The sequence below is a fragment of the Chlorocebus sabaeus genome, chromosome 16, assembly GCF_047675955.1.
Source record: "Chlorocebus sabaeus isolate Y175 chromosome 16, mChlSab1.0.hap1, whole genome shotgun sequence".
In the NCBI taxonomy this organism is placed as follows: domain Eukaryota; kingdom Metazoa; phylum Chordata; class Mammalia; order Primates; family Cercopithecidae; genus Chlorocebus; species Chlorocebus sabaeus.
Window position 1 is genome coordinate 71,877,531 of NC_132919.1, and position 23,647 is coordinate 71,901,177.

The window sequence follows — 23,647 nt, forward strand, 5'->3', positions numbered from 1 at the left end:
TCTGTTATGTTTAAGTTTAATGGAAGCATTTATTTTTTTAATGTCATTTGAAAGATTTTAGGAACCAAAGACTTGTCTGGAGTGTTTAAAATTCAGAATAATTGCAGTCATGTTTAATTTATATGTTAAAAAATGAAATATCATGTGCATCTTTATAAGTTTCCAGCTCTTAGAAAATTGTTTTATAGAAAATTTCACACCCTGACAGAAACACTCACTTTATTTTTTCTCTTGTGGAAAGACAGACTAATTTCTAGGGGAAAAGTTTTTACCCAACTAGAGTTGTTTGGAAAACAAAACAAAAATACTTGGAAAAAACTTTTAAAAAATGTTAACAGTGGCCGGGCACGGTGGCGCACGCCTGTAATCCCAGCACTTTGGGAGGCCCAGGCAGGCAGATCGCCTGAGGTCAGGAGTTCAAGACCAGCCTGGCCAACATGGTGAAACCCCATCTCTACTAAAAACACAAAAATTAGCTGGGCATGGTGGCGCATGTCTGTAATCCTAACTACTCGGGAGGCTGAGGCGGGAGAATCTTCTGAGCCTGGGAGGCCAAGGTTCCAGCAATGAGCTGAGATCCAAAGTGCTGGGATTACAGGCGTGAACCACCGCGCCCGGCCTATATTTACATCTTTCTAAGCATACTTACCTATGAAGTGGTATAATCCAACCAGACTGGAAAGCACAAGAAATGAAGAAATTCAGAGTTCTTTTTCTAACTGGCTCATTCACTCTTATGAACAATTATAATTTCTCTTCCTCTTAGTGACCAACCGTAACTATCTTCAGACTAATCTTGAGCCATAGGAAATAACCCAGAGATCCCCAAGTCTTTATTTTTGTTTAGCATCCAATGAGTGCTGGGATATCACAGGTACTTTACTAAATACAAAAGATTTGGGACCTTCTACTTGGATCTAAAATGTCAGCGAGATACTGTGATGTCAAAAGCAAGAGTTAAAACAATTTTCTAACGTATCATGAGAAAGAATATTCTTGTTGTTTATATCTTGGCCTGTGATCACAAGCAACTAACAATAAAATAAAAACCTCTGAGTATCAAGGCTAGAGGGAAGGTGTGTTTCATGCAAGTGTACTGAGGGATATTAACTAGGTAGAGAGAAAACTCGAGATGGTGGAATGTCATCCCAGCAAGGCAACTGTCATGCACAAACAATTTCAGATAGAATGTAATTAGGTGCTTCAATTAGTGGAAAAGACACGGCCTTAAGGCCTGAATGACTGAAATAGAACTCTTGCGGCTTTTTGTTTCAGTCCTTCCTCTGAGATTGGATTCCTGTCTTTGCCATTTCCCACTTAGAAAATGGAAGTAGCCGGGCGCGGTGGCTCACGCCTGTAATCCCAGCACTTTGGGAGGCCGAGGCGGGCGGATCACTAGGTCAGGAGATCGAGACCATCCTGGCAAACACGGTGAAACCCCGTCTCTACTAAAAATACAAAAAAATTAGCCGGGCGTGGTGGTGGGCGCCTGTAGTCCCAGCTACTCGGGAGGCTGAGGCAGAATGGCGTGAACCCAGTGGGGCGGAGCTTGCAGTGAGCGGACATCATGCCACTGCACTCCAGCCTGGGCGACAAAGTAAGACTCTGTCTCAAAAAAAAAAAGAAAATGAAAGGAAAGATTCTGTCATGAGCATGTATGTTATGAGGGTATGATGCATTTGCCGATAGTATTTTTTCCTCTTTGAATAGTTGAGGAATAAAAGTTGGGCTACTGAGCCCCTGTATTTAACACTCCACTGTCCCCCCAGTTTTCAGCAGCTCCCGTCAGCCACTATCTCTATTTACACAAGCCATTTGTTCTGGAGCTGCTGTAGGGGTAAAAAGTACACAATATACCTCGATACCCATCAACTCTGGCTGTTTCCCTGCCTGAGCTGCACATGGACCCCTTGTCTTAGTTTTCCAGGGCTCCCATAATAAATTACCACAAACTGGGTGACAAAACACCAGTTTGTCACAAAACAACAGAAATTTTTTATCTCACTGTTCTTGAGGGAAGAAGTTCAAAATTAAGGTGTCAGCAGGACCATGGGAAGGGCCTAGGGAAGAATTCTTTTTTGCCTCTTTCTGGCTTCTGGTGGCTTCCAACAATGCCTGATGTTCCCTGGTCATGGCAGCATAACTAATCTCTGCCTCCGTTGTCAGGTGGGCTTCTCTGTGAGCATCTTGTTTCTCTCCTCCTTTAGGTAGACTAGTCATTGGATTTAGGGCCTACCCTAATCCAGTGTGACCTCATCTTAACTAATTACATCTACTTTGACAATATTTCCAAATAAAGTCACATTCTGAGGTTCCAGGAGGACATGAATTTAGGAGGGACACTATTCAACACAGTACACCCTTCATCTCCTGGCTCTACAACTAAATATCAAATAGACCAGATACCCATCATGAAATCGATTTCTTTTTTAATTAATTGTACAGTGGTGGTCAATCGGTGTATGTATTTAATTACTTCTGTCCTGTACGAGCTATGGGTCTTGCCTGATTCCATGTGAAAAGTTGAATTTGATCATTTTTGAAAGGCCTTACATTTTCTCTATTGTGACATCTTGTGCAGTGTAGATGCTTAGATCAAAGATAAGAACTTTAATTAGAAAGTTTGCTGAAAAAAATAATTCTTCTCCCCCTTAGGAGACATAGCTCCCATCTTCAGTAGCTTTCCATGGCATAGTCTCAGTCCCTTTTGAGGTGTACAACTCTTTGGTACTTGTAAGAAGTACAAACTACTTCGATGCTTCTGAAAGGTGAAAAAAAAAAAAAAACTAAGCCACATGTGTGGTTTATGGATGTTAATTACCGCCACATTTAGATGTGTGAAGAAAGGTGGCTGGAGCGAGCTGGGAGAGACCGCATCAGCCTCGCTTAGGCACTTGCTGAGGCTCCCGCGGTACTGCTCAGCACACGCAAATATATGCTTCAAAAGGAAGTGCCATTTTTTATCAAAATATTACATCTCTCAAGCCCAGATCAAGACCTGTCACTCATGGGATGCAGGGGTTATCTTACAAAATCAGCAGTGCTCTGCTGCAGAAGTTCACTCACAGGGGATTTCTGTAAGTGCTTACCATGGGCCGAGCTTTACAGCTTGTACTGTGTCAAACGGGTAAGTTCTGTTGGTGATAAAACCAAGACATCTCTCCCTGAATCTTTTTTTTTTTTTTAATCACGCTGTCACCCAGGCTGGAGTGCAGTGGCATGATCTCAGCTCACTGCACCCCCAACCTCCCAGGCTCAAGTGATCTTCTCACCCCAGCCTCCAGAGTAGCTGTGACTACAGCTGCATGCCACCATGCATGGCTAATTTTTTTTTTCTGTAGATACAGGGTCTCGCTATGTTGCCCAGGCTGGTCTCAAACTTTTGGATTCAATCCATCCTCCTGCCTTGGTTTCCCAAAGTGCTGGGATTACAGGCATGAGCCACTGTGCCTGGCCCTTGAAACTTTTTAACAGAAAACATCTCTGGATTTTATATATATATATATAAAACTAAGCTGCGTATCACAGCAAACTAAAAGGAATGTGTAGGAAGACATTTGACATCTGCAAAAGAGCCATAGACAATTGCAGTGGTTCACAGAAAAATGGGGCTGCCCACTGTCCTTAGTGGATCCTCTGGAGAGTTTTCTCCCTTCTTTTTGCTTTTTTTTTTTTTTTTTTTTTTTTTTGAGACGGGGTCTCACTCTGTCACCCAGGCTGGAGTGCAGTGGTGCGAACTCGGCTCACTGCGAGCTCCACTCCCCGGGCTCACGCCATTCTCCCACCTCAGCCTCCAGAGTAGCTGGGACTACAGGCGCCCTCCACCACGCCCGGCTAATTCTGTTTTTGTAATTTTAGTAGACACGGGGTTTCACCGTGTTAGCCAAGATGGTCTTGATCTCCTGACCTCGTGTTTCACCCTCCTTAGCCTCCCAAAGTGCTGGGATTACAGGCGTGAAGCCACTGCACCCGGCCTCTTTTTGCATTCTTTGTCCATCAAGCAGTAGTGTTGGTGCTTCCTTCCAGCTGGGTTAAGAGAACGCATGAAACACCCTTATGTGCCTGCTGACTTTCGTAGCAGATTTTCTTGCCAAGTGAGTTCTGCTTCTCAAATAAACTTTGGCACCAGGCACGGTGACCCAAGCCATTGTGTACCTTGGTGCCGTTTGATAGCTACAGGAAGGTACCCTGCTGAGGGATAAATGAGGAGTCCCAGTGGTGTGCCAAAATCAGCTCATAGCTGCTTGTTAAATTTTCAGGAATTTTGTATGCTGGCTGACTCCATGTCGGTAGCTTGAAATTGGCCATGGTGGAGTATTTATACCCCTGAAATCAGCAAATGCCACAAATAAGCCCTTCCCCCGTCCTGAGCTGGCTGTTAAGCAATTACCAGCACACCACTGGACTGAAGACAACAAAATCCTGTCCTGGCTCATGAGAACTATCAATTTTTTTGTAATTTGTCAGCCCAAAGGGATTTTGGGTTTTGGGTGTTCTGTTTTGTTATTGTGTTGTAGTTTGCATGAAAGAGAATAGTGTTAGAGACAGAAGAGTACATGAGCTCTCCCCACTTCATGTTCACAAAAATAACTATATTAAAAATTCAGCTCTGAGAGCACACTGTGGGAGGTGGGATAGTATAAAAAGGTCTCCTGGAGGAAATAAACTTGAGTTGATGTAAATATTTGCCAGTGCATTAGCTTGTTAGATTTAAATTTTCAGGAATAAAGGAGAAAAGGCAGGGAGAGAAAGAAAAAGAGGGAGAGAGGGAGGAAGGGAAAGAAAGAGAAAGAGAGAAAGAGAAAAGGAGGGAGAGAAAGAAAAAGAGGGAGAGAGGGAGGAAGGGAAAGAAAGAGAAAGAGAGAGAGAGACCTGGAAATTGATTCTTTTAAAATTATCTACTCCCATTCAATCCTTGGAAAGTCTTCACAGCATTTGAAGAACACTGCTAAAGTAAAAGACCCCAATGCCAAAATGTACTCACATGCTGTTCTTCACTTTAGTTAATGAACCAATAATTTTATTTAGTGAGCACTTGTGAACACTGCAGAGGATAAATGGATGAATGGATGGTTGGATGGAAAGGCAGAAAGAAAAATGGATAAACACTAAGCATTTACTATATTCCCAGAACTTTGGCATAAAAGAATACAACTATAAAAGACTGTCCTTGCCATGTCTTTGGGACACAATCAAGTACAATAACACCCTGCCACAATACAATATGTACAATTGGATGTAACAGGATTGCTGATTGCCTCCAGTTGTCTACCCTTGCCCACTTCTTAGACAAGAGCAAGCCAAAGTTCTTACCGTAATGGATAGGAAGTAACTGCCTCATGATCATTTGGGTCTTTTAAGGTTTAATGTATGGTCAACTGTGTACAGTTTAAGCTTCACTGTCATTGCTTTGTGCTTTTTGTAACAGTATATTAAAAAAAAAAACCCACCTACTATATTTCATTTTCTTGCAATAATGTGACCCCCATATTTTACAAGATAAAATTTCAGGATCCCATCTACTATGTTGTGGAGGGAGCTCATGTACTCTTCTGTCTCTTTCTCTTTCTCTCTCTCTCTCTCTCTTTCTCTCCCTTTCTTCCTTTCTTCCTCTCTTCCTCTCTTTCTTTCTCTCTTTCTCTCTCTCTCTCTCTTTCTCTCTTTCTTTCTTTCTTTCCTTTCTTTCTTTCTGGGTCTTGCTCTGTTGTCCAGGCTGGAGTGCAGTGGTGTCATCATGGTTCACTGTAGCCTTGACCTCTTGGGCTCAAGCAATACTTCCACCTCAGCCTCCTGAGTAACTAGGACTACAGGCATGCACCATCATGCCTTGCTAATTTTTTAACTTTTTGTAGAGTGTCTCACTGTGTTTCCCAGGCTGGTCTTGAACTCCTGGGCTCAAGTGATCTTCTCGCCTTGGTCTCCCAAATTGCTGAGATTACAGGCATGAGCCGCCATGCCTGAGCTTCCTTCTTCACTTTATAAAAGAAAAGAACATTTCTCACCCACCTCTAAGGTGTAAGTACTTCCAAGATGCCAAAGAATCAATTAGATAATTTCTTCTATCAAATTTTCATAAATTATTTCCTCTCTATCCTTCTCATTAGGAGATACATTCCCAATAAATTTTACTTTTTGTATTTGGTAATTATTGATCAAAAATCATAATATACCTATATTGTTTTACTCAATTGTGTGTTAATAATTGTAATGCTAATTCAATCCAGAAGAAAACACATTTTGACACATAACACTTCATGTTCACAAAAATAACTATATTTTATTGGGTTTTTTTTTTTTTGGTGCAGATACATATAATGGGATGAACAATAGATGACTCAAGCATACAAGAGTACTACATTAGGATAAAATTCCATGGGGGGAGTGAAATGGAAATAGAAGTTCAAAGAGAAATTTCCTGATTTTCTTGAAAAGCTTATTTATATATTTTTAAATTTATGATGGAGTAAATTAAATCACAAATATGTATATATTCCTAAGTAGATACATTTGAAAGGGTGTAGTAACAGCTTAAACTATCATTATTTATAATATACAAACTGTATTCTTTTGTTTAAAAATAGTTAAACTCATGATGAAAAGTTGTAGATATCAACTTAGTGTGTACTTAACGTCCACTATGTATAAGAGAGATATATAATTTTTCAAAATTCTTTTGAGGGTGCTTGAGCAAAAAATTTGAAAAATGCCAACCACTATTATATGAAGTCTACAAAATACAGCACAGAGGTGTCTTTTTTTTTTTTTTTTTTTTGAGACGGAGTCTCGCTCTGTCGCCCAGGCTGGAGTGCTGTGGCGCAATCTCGGCTCACTGCAAGCTCCGCCTCCCGGGTTCACGCCGTTCTCCTGCCTCAGCCTCCCGAGTAGCTGGGACTACAGGCGCCCGCCACTGCGCCCGGCTAATTTTTTCTATTTTTAGTAGAGACGGGGTTTCACCATGGTCTCGATCTCCTGACCTTGTGATCCGCCCGCCTCGGCCTCCCAAAGTGCTGGGATTACAGGCGTGAGCCACCGCGCCCGGCGCACAGAGGTGTCTTTAAGCCTGAGCCTGTTTAAAGGCCTACAGCAGAGATTTTCAACCTGAGATCTCAGGGTTTGAGAAATCAATCAATAGTATGTGAAATTTTGTGTTTATGGGCATGTGTACCTTTTTCTGGGCAAAGAGTACAGTTCTCAAAGATGCTCACAACCTAGAAAAGATTAAAAAGATCTGACCAAAGCATGTAAAGTCCTAAGACACTTGACTTTGCTGTTTTCATAATAGTTTCATATGCACTGGCATGTGGAATTGCTTCCAAAATAAACAATTTTGGTTCAGTTGTTTGTATATAAAATAATACTAATTATGAAAAATAATGAAATAGATTAAATCCTGCTTCCTTCATCATCATCCTGAAATCTATCCTATGTCAATCTGTTAATTTTATTCTTTGCTTATTCAGAGGCCTTTTCTTTTTCTTAATTTTGATGGAGAAAATTACAGGTGCTTCATCCATAGAAAAATGCTAAATGGAAATGTGGAAAACAGTTTTTAAAAGAATAGACATCATCTGCCCTGACAGTTCTGTTCTGTGGTTTCTTCCAGGATCTAATCAGCAGTCTAGCAATAGGTTGACATAGTATTCAGGCTTAGAATTAGGAAAACTACATTTGGAAGTGACTAATAACACAGTACTTTCAAAGCTTTGGATTTTAAAGTGTCACACACACACCAGCAGGTGAATGAAGATGTCAGAGCCAGGCCTAAAGGAGGACCCTGGTAATCCAGCCCTTGGTGTATAACCTTCAAACACCAATAAACAAGATTATCTGGATTTAACATGTGACCTTTCTCATTTTGACTGGTAGGTCCAGATGTTTTCTATTTAGCTGCCTGGTTGAAATCTGCTTTAACTGACTGCATTTGGATCTAGATTTGAGGTTGCAGGAATGACAGTCTTGAAAACTACATTCTGCACTGGGTGATGCTGTCTAAACAGTAACATATGGAGACTTATGGTTTAATAATTAAAAATAATTTGTGACCTTACCCTTAATAGATTTGCTAATTATGTCAACTGAATAAGTAAAAATGGGATCACGATAGATATTTCACTATATTCATCAGTCTGGTGGCATTAAAGACATTGACAAGATGTGTTAGAACCAGCCTTTTCTGCACCTGCGTCTACAGAAGCAGAAATCTCAGCCAGGGCCTTTGTTATCCTTTCTTAGTCCTCAAGTAATTTCATAGCAGCCCTTGAGAAAATAGGAAAGGCTCTTTGTTAACTTCTGTTAAGTCAGCCTAGGCTGTGGTCATACCTCCCATCCACCAACATTTGAACAAACACTGCTTAATGGTCCATTATTATTCTCTTCAGTACTTGGAGCCCAGAATGCTCTCTGGCATTTTTATATGACCTATTTTTACTTACAATCAGCTTGATTTTCTGGTTCTAGTCCTTCAGGTTGTACTAGTTCTCTCTCTCTCTGAGACTGTATAGAAAAGATAATTCTTTATTTTCTTATTTTGTCTCATGAGAGAACTCACATTCCTGAATGAACCCTCAGTGAACTTCCCCAAGTGCATTTATACCACTGCTGCTTTGCAGTCCAAAGATAGTGCTGATTAACTGATCAATAACCATAGCCTAGTAAAACACACTAAATTGTTAACAATAGAAAGTCAGACAGTATGGTCCATAAAAGCACAAAATATGACAAAGAAGTAATATATCCTCATGTATCTGGATCCTTATGGATTTTAGCCCGATTTAGAAAGAGCAAAAATCAGTAGTTAGGTATTTGTCTTAAACTGATAATAAAATAACTAAGTGTGGGAAATGTCCAATCAGGCCAACTCTTTTATACTTGATTTTTTAACCCTCCTTTCCTACTGTCAAGTAGCAGGTGCCCTTGTGTTTTTCAACAAGCTAATTCTTGTTAATTTTGTTGAAAGGGAATGAAATCAGTTGCACAGGCACAAAAGGAGTTAAAAATAGTTAAATAGTTTAAAAAATAGTCTTCTGAGCATTTGTCATATGGAAGTAATCATAGCTCAGAAACTACACTTATCACGATGCTTCTTGTAATCGTTGGTGAATGGGTAGCTAAAGATTCCCATTTTGAGACAGAGTCAGTATCAGAGTCAGTATCAGAGCCAGTATCAGAGCTATCAATTTGATTTTGTTTTGTTTATCTGTATAGACTTATTTTTAAAATAGCTTTAATGTGGTTATAATGTACATACTTTAAGTGTTCAATTCAATGACTTTTCCAGTAAATTTACAGAGCTGTACAGCTACCACCATGTTTTAGAACATTTCCATCACCCTAAAAAACCCTTTATACTTGTTTGTAGTTGATCTCCATTCCTGCCTGCAGCCTCAGGCAGCCACTAATATTATTTCTGTCTCTAAAGATTTACTGTTTCTGGGTATTTCATATAAATGGAATAATACAATATGTAATATTTTGTTTCTGGCTTCTTTTACTTAACACAATGTTTTTGAAGTTCATCTGTGTTGCTGCATGTATCAGTAGTTTGTTTATTTCTTTTTTCTTAAAATTTTTGATATGGGATCTCACTACGTTGCCTAGGCTGGTCTCCAACTCCTGAGCTCAAGTGATCCTCCCACCTCAGCCTCCTGAGTAGCTGGAAACATAGAGAGGCCCCATCTCTACAAAAAAAAAAAAAAAAAAAAAAAGAGTTTTAGTCCCAGCTACTCAGGAGGCTGAGGTGGGAGGATTGCTTGAGCCCAGGAGGTCAAAGCTGCCTAGTGAGCCATGATCATGCCACTGCACTCCAGCCTGGGCAACAGTGAGACTCTGTCAAGAAAAGAAAAAAAAAGAATACCATTGTATTCATGTAGTACATTTTGATTATCAATTCACTGTTTGATGGACACTCAACTGTTTGCATTTTTTACCTTCTGTGAACATTTATGTACAAGTCTTTATGTGGACATAGGTTTTCACTGCTTTTGAGCAGATACCTAGAATTGTTGGCTTGTATGGTAAATTTAAGTTTAATTTTATAAGAAACTTGCCCCTATATTAGTTACTGATTGCTGTGTGACAAATGACCCCAAACCATAGCAACTTAAAACATATTATCTCAGGAATACAGGCACAGCATATCCAGGTTCTCTGCTTCAGTCTCTCCCAAGGCTGCTAACAAGATATTGACCTGAACTGTGGTCTCATCTGAAGACTTGACTAGGGAAAGATCAGCTTCCAAGCTCACTCATGTGGTTGTTGTCAGGATTCAGTTCCTGAAGGCTGTTAGACTGAAGGCCTCATTTCTTCACTGGAGGTTGGCCAGACGCTACCTTCAGTTCCTTGCTCTCCAGCTTACTTCATCTGAGAAGCTTGCAAGAAGCACCAGAGAGAGAAAGAGAGAGAACGATGGAAGTCACAGTCTTTTATAACCTAAACCCAAAAGGGACACCTTCCATCACTTTTCCATGTTTTTTTCATTAGAAGCAGTCACCTAGGTCCAAACCACACTGGAGGGGAATATTACACAAGGGTGTGAATGCTAGGAGCTGTTTTAGAAGGCTGCCCACCATACTGCGAAACTGTTTTCCAAATGACTGTATCATTTTACACTCCCACCAGCAACAGATGAGGGTTCCATTTTCTTCACATCCTTGCCAACGCTCTTTATCATGTCTTTCTTATAGTAGCCATTCTGGCAGGTGTGAAGTGGCATCTCATCATAGGTTTAGTTCACAGTTCTCTAATGACTGATGATGGTGAGCATCTTTTCATTGGTCTGTCGTCCATTCATATAATTTCCTTGGTGAAATGTTAATTCACATCTTTTGTGCATTTAAAAAATTGTATTTATTACCTTAGAAAAGCTAAAGACTACTGTTGTGCATTTTAAAATTGGATTGTCTTATTATTGAGTTGTAGGATATTTTCATTTATGAATCATGTTTTCAGTGTTATATCTAAGAAATCTTTGCCTGTCTCAAGGTCATGAACATGTTATGTGCCAGCTACTATGCTACGCCTGTATATACATTATTTTGCTTGATTTCATTCCTGTAATAGCCCTATTAGATATAGATATTATCATTACTGCAACACAAATGAGAGAATTCACAGAAGTCAGATTACTTGCTGCGGTCACACAGCTAGTTAGTACAACTTGAACCTGGGTTCTGTCTTAAACCAAAGCCCATGCTCTTTTATCAGAAACTTAAAAAAAAAAAAAAAAAAAAGGCCAGGCGCAGTGGCTCATGCCCGTAATCCCAGCACTTTGGGAGGCTGAGGTGGGTGGATTGCCTGAGCACAGGAGTTTGAGACCAGCCTGGCCAACATGGTGAAACCCTGTCTCTACTAAAAAAAAATACAAAAAAGTTAGCTGGGTATGGTGGCGTGCGCCTGTAATCCCAGCTACTCAGGAGGCTGAGGCAGGGGAATTGCTTGAAGCAGGGAGGTGGAGGTTGCAGTGAGCCAAGATTGAGGCACTGCACTCCAGCCTGGGTAACAAAGCGAGACTCCATCTCAAAAAAAAAAAAAAGGCATTCAACTCTATGTTCAGTGGAAAAAGTAAGTTACATACTATATTGTTCCTTCCCTGTAATTACCAATACCCATCCAATATTACTTGAATATTGTTAGTAGAAACCTCTCTGTGATCATTAGAAGTTGCTGTTTGAAATAGAAAGGACATAGATTCCAGTTTGTTGGCCAGATTCCATTCTAGTTTTGTTCTGCCAGACAATATTCCCTCTGCAGTTTCCGGCAGAGCTAGGATGCATCTTTGCTTGCAGCCTTGAAGTGTGTTACTGGGCAGCTGTTAAGCAGTTGTTACCCTTCACCCCCAGGGATAAACATGTTCCAGTGACAAGATAGCTTATTCCCTTGTGTGCTTTTAATGTTGCACATTCACCCAAGAGAAGTCAGTGCTGAGTTTCTTCTATTATTTCTCAGTGCTCTAATTCCATTATTTGAGAACCAGGGAAGAAGGAAGGGAAGAACCAGAGAAGGGTAAAAGTCTAAATAATATGTTACAGATGGGAAATGTTAATTTTTTTAATGTTTTGTATTTTAATGTAATGCTAAAAAGCACAAGAATCTTCTAATTCTTAATCCTTATACTCATTTCCTTCTCCTCCAAGAATCCTTTATACCCTTTGGGTCTGATTGTTATATCTTAAGTTAGAAATACAATTTATTGTTTCCCTCTATCCTGGGCCAATATGCTAGCTTTAGGCAAAATTGCAATCTGTACAATTTTTAAAAACACTGTCAACCCTAATTTTGTACTTGAATGAAACAATAGTATAGTTGTTCACGCTTTCCTTTCTTCCTCCTTATATTCTTTCCTTCCTTACTTCCTTGTTTGTTTGGTAAGTAGTCACTGAGCTCTGTATCAGGCACGTGCTAAATGTTGATAGAAGCAGCATAATATACAGACATTGACATCAAACAGTCACTATGGAGAGAGGACAATGGGGAATATAGGAAGAGCAGATTTGGAAAGAGAGAAGAAATGGGAGAGATAATGAGCTTGTTTGCAACTTGTTGAGTGTGAGATAAGTGTTGTATATGTCAGGAAGTATATGTCTGCGGCTTTCCAGGTCTACAGGAAATACAAATTTGAGAGTCAACAGCAATGAAAACTTGGATCAGAAGACAGAGTATGTAAAGTGAAAAGGCAAAAGTTTCAAGAAATAGGCCCCAGGAAATCATTCACATCTAGGAGACAGAGAAAGAGGAATAAACAGGATATAAATAAATAAGTGAGGTAGGAGTGGAACCAGCAAAGAATAAGCTAAGGAAAGAGGTTTAAAAAGCAGGGACTGGCCAGTGGCAACCTATTGCAAAATGGTGGAGTAGGCTGGGCAGAAGCCGGACCACAGTGGGCAAAGAAGTCAACTAGAGGACTGGCTAGCACTGTGGGGCATCGGCCTTATTCTGATGCATCAAGAGAAACTGCATACTGCATGACAGCATCAGAACCTTGTAGACAAGTTAGGGGTATGCTGTGATTTACTACTTCTTCTCTGCCTGGCCTGGTTATTATCACTAAATTGGTTCAGGCTGCCCAAGGAGTTCATGCATTCATTCATTCAATTTCCTTTTTTTTTTTTTTTTTTTTTTTTTTTTGAGACGGAATCTCATCACCCAGGCTGGAGTGCAGTGGAGCTATCTCGGCTCGTTGCAACCTCTGCCTCTCGGGTTCAAGCAATTTTCCTGCCTTAGCCTCCTGAGTAGCTGGGACTACAGGTGCATGCCACCATGCCCAGCTATTGTTTGGATATTTTTAATAGAGACGGGGATTCACCATGTCAGCCAGGCTGGTATCGAACTCCTGGCCTCAAGTGATCTACCCGCCTTGGCCTCCCAAAGTGCTGGAGTGCTGGGATTACAGGCATGAGCCACCGCACCTGGCCCATTCATTCAATTTCTAAAGTAACTAGGCCCTTGTTAGGTTCTGGGGACATGAATATTATTTAAACCTGGTCCCCACCTTGAAAATACTCCTAGTCTATATGGGAAATAGATACACTAATTGTGATATAACACAAAACATGCTGTATACACCAAGAACTACTTATGCTCTGGACATAGAAGACTTTTTCATTCCTTCCTTTACCTGTGACCCTGAGTTTGGTATTGTAACAGTCTTTTTAGCCAATTTAATTGTATTTGGATGACAGTTTTTGAATTTTACTAAGAATTGTATTTTAATATGCTTTAAACTTTTTCATTCCTGTTTTAAAAAAAGATAGAGTGAATATTCTATGCAAGGGAATTTTGAATGAAAAAGGAAGCTTTTTTTTCTTTTGGATTTATAAATAAAGTTTCTACCAGGTGCCTGCTTTCGTCTATGCTTGTTAGGCACCATCTAAAACTTCAACCTCTTTAAATGTATTTTCATCCATTATTTTTTGATGGGTAGCAGTTATTTCTCAAAAATATAAATACAAAAGAGTTTAATATGTAGATGAAAATAATCAATAGAAACAATATACTTGTAGACTCTTTGTAGTTTAGAAAGACATTTCATACATCATGGCCTTCAGTCCTCACAATTCTAAAGAATTATACCTGGCCCCATGACATTTGAAGAGCTTAGCCCAGCTGAGCAGCTGGAACCTTACCTACTGCTGATGTGTAGTGTATTTCTGTTGTAAAAGTAGTAAATCTCCTCTCGTTCTAATGGGGAAGCAAAGGATTGCAATGAAATTATTAAACAAAATTATTTTTATTATTATGCCCATGAATGAGCTATTTGATAGTCAGATAAGGCAAAGATTAATGTTATTAGTAAAACTGAGGGTGGTTCCTTTGCAAATGAAGCTTTTTATATGCTAATGCTCTTGCATTTGAAGTTATGTGATTTACTGATGGCCAGTTTAGATTCTTTTTTTTTTTTTTTTTTTTTTTTTTTGAGACTGGTCTTACTCTGTTGCCCAGGCTGGCTGGATTTCCCCAGGCTCAGATGATCCTCCCTTCTCAGCCTCTTGAGTAGCTGCAACTACAGGCATGCTGTATTCCCAGCTATTCCCAGGTATTCTACCATACCTGGCTATTTTCTGATGACTTTAATTTTTTCTTTTCTTTTTTTTTTGAGATGATCTCGCTCTGTCTCCCAGGCTAGAGTACAGTGGCATGAACACAGCTCACTGCACACTTGACCTTCTGAGTTCAAGAGAATCTCCTGCCTTAGCCTCCTATGTAGCTGGGACAACAGGCACACACTACCACACCAGGCTAAGTTTTTGATTTTTTGTAGAGACAGAGTCTTACTTTGTTGCCTAGGCTGGTCTCAAACTACTGGGCTCAAGCGATCCTCCCACCTCTGCCTCCTGAAGTGCTGGAGTTACAGATGTGAGCTACTGCACCTGGCCAAGACTGTATTTCAATGAGAACTTAAACCTATAGAATTTTATCCAAACCTGTACTGAGATATCAGTATTTCATCTCTTGTTAGCCTGATTCACCTTTTCCAGTTTTTTCCTAATTTAAGAATAGGCATTTTCAAGAATAACAGACGTTCATTATTTTAAATTTTAAGAGGAAAAAAGAAAACATAAATTGTATGAATGTCAAAAGTTTAGTTTGCATTGAAGCTTTATAATTTTACTGGTTAGCAAATATTAAAACTTTCCTTACTCTTTAGTTCTAAAAATATCATCGGTTTCTCTGTCTCATTACTTTACATACAAAAATGTAAATTAGAAAACGAAGATGACCCGTCGTTTCAGTGTTCTTCTTCCTAATACAAAGAGGTCACTGTGGGAGAGAAGTATAGACATTAATTTTATAAGGAAAACTGTTCTAGTTCATCTGTTTGCGCTAGATTGGGTGACAGTAACAAACTTTGTAGACTGAATACCTACAATACATGTATTTCCCATTTTGCTCTTTAGTGCTTCAAGCTTCTAAATCCTATTAACAGCTGTCAAAACCTGGTAAACTATTTAGATGCTTTCACAATTTGTTTAATTGGATAGTTAGAAAATGGCATGCTAGAAAAGCCCACCCCCCCATTCTTTTAGCCTGGCTGAACATCTGTAGCATTAGGGCCTCATTATCTCTGAATTGGCATAGCAAATCAGTGGCATCATTAAAATGCCACATTAAGATGATTAAGCTTCTTTGTTATCCAGTTGACTTTTGCATGTGCTGAAGATTTCATGGTTATGACCCCCGATCCTTGTAAAACACTTAAATAGCATCACCCTTTTGTGCCTTCCCTAACAGCCTCTACCACATTTTGTCCCTTCTCACAATATCTCTGGCAAACCTGAGGATATTACTTCCAACTTTGTCCTTCTTAGAGTTGGATTCTGAGATCTTATAGTTTAAGGTGGAAATTCAGAATCTCTTTTTTGCACTGGGAAATTCCTAGTACCAACATGCTCTCCAAGATACCCAAGTTGCCTGTTCTGTTTGCCATCTTTGACAGGTTCTTCTCTCCAACTGAGCATTTTATGTGTCTGTAAAAACAAACTGAGACACAGTTGGCTGAGACTGCTATTGCCCCTGAAGGATTCAGATGTTGGATCCTTTCCAGGACCTATTGTTTTTGCAGTGTCTCAGGTGAAACCAAAAATGTCTACTCTGGAGTACAAGCCTTTCATGTGATAACCATCACCCCAGGAAATGAAACCATGTGCATCAGCTCCAGTGAGCCAAACCTTTGTTCTCTTCAGCCTACAAAATTCTCTCTGGGGTGTGTGTGTGTTCGTGTGTGTCATCTTCCTAAGAGGCCTCCAAAACATAGACAAAGATGGGAACAATTGTGCCCTAGAGTAGCTCCTTTAGAAGGAAGTTTAGTTTAATCTAATCCTATGGGTTAGATTCAATTTAGACATCTTTTCCCCACCTCTGGGAATGTATAGCAATTGCCTTTATCAGCAATTTGTGCTTTGGTATATTCTTTTCTCCACAAGTTCAGTTATTTAAAAATGTATTCAGGAAGCCTTTAACTTTTTTATTATAAAATAGATCATATATACAAAAAGGCAAGTATAATTACATGTGTAGATTAAAGACTAATAAGAAACCATCCATACACCCACCACCTGACTTAAGAAATAAACTTCCACCAGTGTCTATGAGGCTTCTTCATAGTTTTCTAAGTGTCAACTTACGATGTATGTCTAAGAAACCTGATATATATTATAAGAAGATTAGAATTTACAAAACCAAAACATGAGATTATTCATACTGTAAAAGGTTTATTCACTTTACAAAAGAGTTCAGGATACTATCAGGCAGTTCCCCAAATATATTCAAGTATTTGTTGCCAGGTCTTTAAGATTTTCTGCCTTTATTAAATGAATGGGTGTTGCCAGTCACTGACAACTGAAGTCAGGGAAAAATCAACATTTCTGAGTGTAGAATGTTAATCAGCGGGACAGTGTTATTGGTTTTACATGAAACATTTTATGAACACATCAACTACATAAAAGCAGATCTGTAGCAGTGTAATTATATCATACTGAATATAAAGCAGAATAAGATGGGTGTATGAGAACAAAGAAACATAGTTTTTTTTCTAGTTAAGGGTATCAAGGAAGACTGCATGAAAGAAGTGTCATTTAAACTGCATGTGGAAGTTTGAATACACTGTTGAAATGGTAGAAGGATATTTTAGGTGTGGGAAAGGCTGGAGAAGAGGCTTGGAGAACTGTGATTAGTCAGGGTGCTGCTGTGCTTCTCAGACTTTAATGTGCATAAGAATCTTTGAGGATCTTGTTAAAATGCAAATTCTGGTCCAGTAGGTCTAGGTTGAGGCCTGAGCACCTATATGTCTAACAAGCTCCCAGGGGGTTGCAGAACCACTTGTCCAAGGACCTCACTTTGAATAGTAAAGTTCTAATACAGAGAGAAAGGTGATTCAAGAAGACTGAAAAATGAGATGATTAAGTAGTCCTGGGGTAAGTTCTGGACAGGTGCTTGAATGCCTCATTAAGGAGTTTGAACTGTATTCTATAAGCAAATTAAATCATTGAAAGTTTTAAACAAGAGTTTCATTCTACAGCATGATTATTCTGGCAATAGGATGCAGTATAACAGAGGTCACATGTACCATGGGCCAGTTAGGAGGCTAATGCAATGATATATTCGTATACCAGAAATTTATTGGGTGTCTACTTTATGTAGGGCACTGTGTCTAACTCCAAGCAGTGGCTGTCAAACTGCATTGTACATAAGGTTTATGTGGAGAGCGTGTTTTTAAACGCACATTTCCCGTCTCCACCCCCAGATTAGTAGATCTATGGTAGGAGCCCAAAAATTTCTATTTTAAAACCACATAACCTCTGGTCTTACAGACACAGGTTAAGCAGTGTCATAGGGAATACTGAGTTACACACACACACAATCTGTATAGCTTCTGCCCTCAGCTAGCTTACATATTTATGGAGGAGACTAGGGGAGGTGAGTTTATAAGTAACTCAGGAAGAAGAAGCAGGCTATTTTCCAGCTGGGGGGATCAGGGAAGGCTTAGTAGCTGGGAGATAGCATATTAGTTTGACCTTAAAAGATGTGTAGGACAGTGGCCAGGCGCCGTGGCTTACACCTCTAATCCCAGCACTTCGGGAGGCTGAGGCGGGAGGATCACGAGGTCAGGAGATCGAGACCATCCTGGCTAACATGGTGGAACCCCATCTCTACTAAAAATACAAAAAATTAGCTGGGCATGGTGGCGGGCGCCTGTAGTCCCAGCTACTTGGGAGGCTGAGTCAGGAGAATAGCATGAACCCGGGAGGCAGAGGTTGCAATGAGCTGAGATCGCGCCACTGTACTGCAGCCCAGGCGACAGAGCAAGACTCCATCTCAAAAAAAAAAAAAAAAAAAAAAAAGATATGTAGGACTTGGACCTGTGGCCATGTTGGGGAAAGATCTTTTAGGCAGTGGAAATGAATTTGGACAAAACCAAGACCACTTAGAAGTTCTTTAGTTAAAGATCTAAGTAGTCGAAATTAATATGCCAAAGATAGGTTGAGGCCAGATCCCAAAAGTCCTTTTAAATTCTTTGTTTCTGAGTTTGGAATTTATTTTGTTGGCAGTGGAAAATATTGAAGAATTGTGACAGGGCTATAATATGACCAGAGCTAGAATTTAGGAAGAACAATCTTGTAGCAATGAACAAGATGAGCTGGAAAGGAGAAAGAAGGGAGGCAAGGAGAACAGTGCGGGTGCTATAGCAGTAAGTAGATCATGGGAAAGTCATAGGGTCTGAGAATTAGGTAATGGGAATGCAAAATACTAGAGTGGAGAAACAGATTAGAGATTGGACAGACAGACAGAACCACTGAATGATTGAATGTGGGGCCCAATCAGGAGAAAGGAAAGATGACCATAAGGATTCTAGCCTGAGTAACTGGAAAGATACCTAGGAAGCCTTCAGAAACAGAGGACTAAAGAAAGGGAGAGACATTACACCTAGAGTTATATATATAGGAATTAATCATATAAGATGTTAGTTGAAGCCTTAAGAATGAATGAAATTGCCATGCAAGAGGGGTATAGAGGGAAGAAAAAAGAAGGTTAAGGACAGTATTTAGGATGCAGAGGGAAGAAAAGGGTCAAGAAGGAAGCAATCAGAAAGGCAAGGAAAGAAGGTACAGTTTCACTGAAGAAATAGGAGTGCAGGGGCCGGGCACAGTGGTTCACACCTGTAATTCCAACACTATGGGAGGCCAAGACAGGTGGATCACCTGAAGTCAGGAGTTCGAGACCAGCCTGGCCAACATGGTGAAACCCTCTCTACTAAAAATACAAAAATTAGCCAGGTGTGGTGGCACCTGCCTGTAATCCCAGCTACTCAGGAGGCTGAGGCAGGAGAATTGCTTGGACCTAGGAGGCAGAGGTTGCAGTGAGCCAAGATCACACCACTGTACTCCAGCCTGGGCAACAGAGTGAGACTCCGTCTCAAAAAAAAAAAAAAAAAAAAAAAAAAAAAAAAAAAAGGAGAGAAAAGAAAAGAAAAGAAATAGGAATGCAGAAGAACAAGGAATGGTAAGAGGTCAGTAGTGTTGAGGACTACAAAGAAGTTGGGGAGAGTGGCATACAAAAAGGCATTGAATCTAGGAATCAGAAGATTATGGTTGGTGATATTCAACGGAGCAGATTCAGTGAATTGTGGAGGCAGAAGCCATATTATGGAGAATTCTGAGGCCTTTTTGAGGCTGTAGAGGCAGTAAGCATAGCTTACCTGTGTCTTTTTTTTTTTTTTTTTTTTTGAGACCGAGTCTTGCTCTGTCGCCCAGGCTGGAGTGCAGCAGTGCGATCTCGGCTCACTGCAACCTCCGTCTCCCAGGTTCAAGCGATTCTCCTGCCTCAGCCTCCCAAGTAGCTGGGACTATAGGCATGCACCACCATGCCCAGCTAATTTTTTGTATTTTCAGTAGAGATGGAGTTTCACCGTGTTTGCCAGGATAGTCTCCACCTCCCGACCTCGTGATCTGCCCACCTGGGCCTCCCAGAGTGCTGGGATTACAGGTGTGAGCCACCACGCCTAGCCCACCTGTGTCTTAAATCTGTCTAGAAAGGATTGTTGAGGCCAGGTGCGGTGGCTCACGCCTGTAATCCCAGCACTTTGGGAGGCCAAGGTGGGTGGATCACGAGGTTAGGAGTTCGAGACCAGCCTGGTCAAGATGGTGAAATCTCGTCTCTACTAAAAAAAAAAAAAAAATAGCCAGGCATGGTGGTGGGCACCTGTAATCCCAGCTACTCAGGAGCCTGAGGCAGGAGAATCGCTTGAACCCGGGAGGCAGAGCTTGCAGTGAGCCGAGATCGTACCACTGCACTCCAGCCTGGGTGACAGAGTGAGACTCTGTCTCAAAAAAAAAAAGAAAGGAATGTTGAGAGAGGATGAATTTAGGTATGATGTGATGAAAGGTGAAACCAAATTGCAAAAGGAAAGGAAAAGAGGAGTTGGCACCTAGAGAGCCTGAAGACATGCAGTTGATAGATCTTGGAGATCGATTTGATGTGGAGATTGAAAGAGAAAAGGTTCCACAGTTTCACGACTTGGAGACTGGAAGAAGGGTGATGCCATTTGTCAACAAAAATAAGTCATAAATTAGAAGCAAGTTTGGGTTCAATGATGACAAGTTTGACTTTAGACACATTCATTAGTATTTTCTAATAGAATTTTCTAAGTAGAACACCCCTTTTCTCTGCTCCAATAAGTCTTTCGGAATGGGATGAATCCCTTCATTAGAGCAGGCTTGTGCCTTTCCTGGTTTTGGTGGACTGTATTTGGAGGCTAAGTACTGAGCCTAATATCTCTCAGGAATCTCATTCATACCTTAGATTCTAATTTATTTTATTTTATCTTTTTTAGCTGGCATCTCTCTCTGTCGCCCAGGCTGGAGTGCAGTGGTGCAGTATTGGGTCACTGCAACCTCCACCTCCCAGGTTGAAGCGATTCTCCTGCCTCAGCCTCCCCAGTAGCTAGGAGCCACCATGCCCAGCTAATTTTTTGTTTTAGTGGAGATGGGGTTTCGCCCTGTTGACCAGGCTGGTCTCAAACTCCTGAACTCAGGTGATCCACCTGCCTTGGCTTCCCAAAGTGCTAGGATTACAGGCGTGAGCCACCACACCACCTGGCCAACAATTTATTATGACTTACCTTGAGAAGGTAACAGAGTTGAATATTAGAATAAATTAGAATCTGGTTGGGCGCGGTGGCTCAGGCCTGTAATCCCAGCACTTCGGGAGGCTGAGGCGGGTGGATCAGTTGAGGTCAGGAGTTCGAGACCAGCCTGGCCAACATGGTGAAACCCGGTCTCCACTAAAAATGAAAAAATCAGCTGGGCATGGTGGCACGCGCCTGTAATCCCAGCTACTTGGGTGGCTGAGGCAGGAGAATCACTTGAACCTGGGAAGCAGAGGTTGCAGTGAGCCGATCGTGCCACTGCACTCCAGCCTGGGCAATGGAGCAAGACTATGTCTCAAAAAATAAAATAGAATAAAATAAAAATAAATTGCTAATCTCCAGTAACCAAGCAGAGAGGTCATTGAAGTCATTCATCTAAAACTGGTAAGACTCCAAAGGCAAACCAGCAACTATGTAAGCCCAGAGGACTTCTCTAATACCCTGTCCCTGTGTCCTTATGTCCCTGGGTCTCAAATACTGTCTTCCTTGCTCTACAGCTGGCTCCTAAAGGACTAAAGCTAAGATCTGCCCTTGAGCCAGGATGGTGTAGTATTGAGTTCCAGGTCAGACCAACTAAAGCCAAAATCCTGAGGGAAAGGAGCAGCTCTCTTATGTCCTCTGTTTTCAGAAAGACCCAACACATTGATCTTACTACATTTTAAAGTTCAGTGACCATGGAGTGTGGCCTGAGTCTGGTCATGTTCACATTTTCTAACCAAAATGGAAAGAATCCTTTTCTGCTGGCCTTTTCTCTCTGCTGTTTTTGGTTTTCAGCAGCTGAAATTTTCCGTTGAGGTTCTTTTAAACGCCTACATGCAAACTGAAGCGCACTCAAGCTTTGGTGGGATATTACCCACAGCTGGAGTGATGGAGGAAGGGAGGCGGGTACAAGCCTCAGGTGCATCCTTCTCTTAAAAAAAATTTTAAAAAAACACTTAGGTAAACAAATTCCATTTGAAAGCAGGGAAGACCTATCCAGAGAAAGAAGGAAGTGAACCTCTTTCCAAGTAGGAAACAGATATCATTTCTTATATAACCCAGATCCATAGGGTGGCCAAATTTGAAACATGTTGGACTTATCGTACAGTCCTACATCTTTGCTAGTCAAAGAGTGAAACGTTGTGAACCATGAACTGTGGTAGGAAGCAGTGGAACGGTGTGGCAGCCCTGGCTCCTCTGATGGTGGTTAGGCCCTGTCTTGCTCTATTAAGCAAACACAGTTAATATAGATGAAAGGTAACCTTGATAGAAGTGAAAATTGAAACTTGGGTTCAAGGTAGCAAGCCAGGCACAGCTGCAGTTGTACTTCCTCCTATGTGGCAAGAGGAGCAACACTTACTGATGTTTTTTGGAAGGGATGTAGTTTTTTAAAATATCTTTTTTTCAGAGTGTTTTGGGTTTTAACGTTTACACCACTGATGGGAGGGTGTGGAATGTAGTTGGTAAGAATCCACTTAGGCCTTATATGTCTAGTGCGTGAGGTCAAATCCAAGTAATTCATAGTTCAAGGTTAGGTTTTGCGTTCTAATCACACCTCTGCCAGTAACTGGACATGTAACCTGCGACGAATGACTGAAAACGTCTCTGCTCCCAGATTTCCTCATCTGAGAAACGAGAGGGTTGGATTAGATGACCTTTAAATTCCCTTCCAGTCCTCCACTCCATTGATTTGTGATTCCTCATGGGGAGGTACAACTTTCGATTTCTAGGGACCAATGTTTGAAAAAGTAAGCACTTATGTAGCATATTTTATGTATGACAACTCCCTTACACATGTTTATTATTCTTACATTAGGCAAATTTTTAGGTTTTACTAGTGTCAATGCAAGTACATAAATTTGCTTCTTTATTATGTTCTTCATATTTTTCCCACGTTCTTCATATGTTCTTAGACTCTTCATGAAGAGTATGATAGCTGTTCTTTTAAATTTCATTTATTTACATTGCAGCTCTTAAGATAGTACTTGGTCAGCCAACTCACTTGAGCCAGTCCCTCCTCTCCTATCCAGTCCTATTACACAATCCTTGAGTCCTTGAGTTTAGTCCTCCCTAACTTGGGACCTAAGGGTCCTTCCCCTTATTTAGATTGAGCCCCATTTACCTGTGTCAATGAAAGTAACTCCTTAGGTTATATGAAAGAATAACTTTTCCTTTTGTCTTTCTCAACACTATTTCATTAGTACTGACAGCTTCCTCTACAGTCAATGTTGTGCCTTTATCAGCTCCAAGAGAGACAGAGATAAGATGTGTTTTAGCAATTCATATACATGGAAGGGGAAGAGGCAGAGCATGGCTTAAAATTAGAAAAACTACGTTAACTATTCAACTCTTAATCTGAATGGCTTACATTGCATGCATTTGAAGGAGTCAAACAATATTTTCTCCTTGAAACCTAAGAGTACATCACCTTGCCTTTTTAACTGCAGCCACCAAAAACAGTACTAGATCTGAGAACCCTTCCTCTCCCTTAGTACTGGAGAAGAGTTGCTCAATGTTTGTTTCATGGCC

The 23,647-nt window shown here is 40.6% G+C and overlaps 1 protein-coding gene across 1 annotated transcript in view; it reads left to right on the top strand.

Annotated features, from left to right (window-relative positions):
- Positions 1-23,647, top strand: part of IKZF3 (IKAROS family zinc finger 3) — a 103,686-nt gene that overhangs the window by 44,121 nt on the left and 35,918 nt on the right. The gene's annotated exons all lie outside the window — the stretch shown is intronic.